The sequence below is a fragment of the Odontomachus brunneus genome, unplaced genomic scaffold (assembly GCF_010583005.1).
Source record: "Odontomachus brunneus isolate Ranch 3 - 2012 unplaced genomic scaffold, Obru_v1 Obru_scaffold_373, whole genome shotgun sequence".
NCBI classification, from domain to species: domain Eukaryota; kingdom Metazoa; phylum Arthropoda; class Insecta; order Hymenoptera; family Formicidae; genus Odontomachus; species Odontomachus brunneus.
Window position 1 is genome coordinate 40,778 of NW_022639823.1, and position 2,131 is coordinate 42,908.

Sequence of the window (2,131 nt, forward strand, 5' to 3'; positions counted from 1 at the left end):
GGACACTAGAAAGAGAGCTAGTAAATCAACAGTACCAAAGAAAGAAAGCAAAATGAAGTTCAACCAAGAATTGAAAAATTGGCTCGAAGGCTGGCAGCCGTAAAAAAAAACATTACCCGATAATCGGGAACACTATCCAAGTCGGTTCTGGCCTGACACACTACGGACAAAAATACAAAGAGAGCCCGACAACAAACCGCAAAACAAACATCAAGACAATCACTATATAAGAGGGACAAAATTACAGACCGGGAAAACAGTCGAAAATGAGCATAGACGAAACAATAGAAAACCTACTGACAACTTGGAACGAAACAGAGGCCCTGGCGCTATGGGACTCACTGACAGAAAGCGCGAGCAAGCAACAGGAAACAAAGGGAAGGCAAACAACGCCAAGAGAACTCCCACCAGGGAAGAAACCACCATCAGACAAACCGCCGCGAAAGCCAGCCATAGCGTGCACCAAGGCACCGCCGACAGCTAGAAAAGCAGAAGAAAAACTGAGGGCACTCATGAATCTGGAGCAACAACTAGTAAGGAGACACCGACCTCATGTCAGGTCACTTACATGGGGCATATCGCATGTACCATCTACAACACCAATAGCCACGCAAACACAAGCCGCCCAAACACCAACGACACCAGACAACAACATACGGACACAACCAGGCCAACCACGGACAAAACCAGCAATAAGAATTCTGACGAACAAGCGGGTAAACCAAAAAGTCATTATTAACAACCCGCGAACCGTAACAATCAACAAAGGCGTACAGAATACCGATTACCGAGGGCAGAGCAATCGACGTGCCGTACTACACAGCACACAAGGCACACAAATATAGGCGGTACATCGACGGTGAGCTATGGAAATTTAAATTTACAAAGACAGGAGAGCTGAAAATAGCATACCGGGCTAAATAAAAACAGAAAGCCGTACCGCGAAGAAAAAATACCGGATTAGGATTAAGAGTAGGATTAGGTTAAAGTAAGATTGATAAGTTAGGACATAAAATAACACATAATTGGTGAAGGGTAGACTACGAGTAGAAATAAGTAGATTAATTTTAGTGATAAGTTGCAAGATGTTTAGTTATAAGTGCCCGGGACAGGCACTACAAAGGGGGGGGGGGGATGTGACGATCCGGAAAGCGTCACGACATCCGAAACAATTACTAACAAGAAAACGCCGAACAACCGCGCACGGAATAACCGCAAGGTCAACAAACAGTCGAACTGTTTGTTATAATTTAGTATAAAAGCCGACAGAAAATTGATATCGAGAGAGATTGATCAGAAGGCTCTTCTCAGGCGCACGACCGAGCAGAACTCAAAACTCCTAGAGATCCTATACATCCCGTAGTCGACCGAAGTGGAAACGCGACGTCGACATCCTTGCTCCGATACCGCTCTACCGACCGAAGTGGATACGCGACGTCGGTTTTCTATCCATACACCGCTCTGTCGACCAAAGTGGATACGCGACGTCGACATCCTTTCTCCGACACCGCTCTACCGACCGAAGTGGATACGCGACGTTGGTTTCCTATCCATACACCGCTCTGTCGACCGAAGTGGATACGCGACGTCGACATCCTTTCTCCGATACCGCTCTACCGACCGAAGTGGATACGCGACGTCGGTTTCCTATCTGTACCTCGCTCCGTCGACCGAAGTGGATACGCGACGTCGGCATCCTTTTCCTCCTCACGCTACGCCGCTAACACCTACGATCGCGAACGCATACCAGGCGTAAGATAACGGCGACAACGAGCGCCTTTAAACCAGCAAGGAAAGACCAGGATAGATAAACAGATTAAAGCCGATGAGGCAACGAACTCCGAACGACGAACAATAGTGTATCCGGAAACAATTCCGACCGCGTCCCGCCTGACGCTCGCGCGCCTCGACGCTCGCAGCTGATCGCGAGACGACAACAACGGCTCCCGACGAGAGCAAAAACGCGACCACGCGCCAACGGCGTAACGTCGCCTGTAAATAATTGTAAATAGCTTCGAAACTAGAATATAGTTCCACATTATTGTCACCTGTACCACTGGTTTTCATTTCACACACGAAACCCGGACCACACCGGCTAAGACTATCCCGCACGTAACGCAAGGCCGTTACA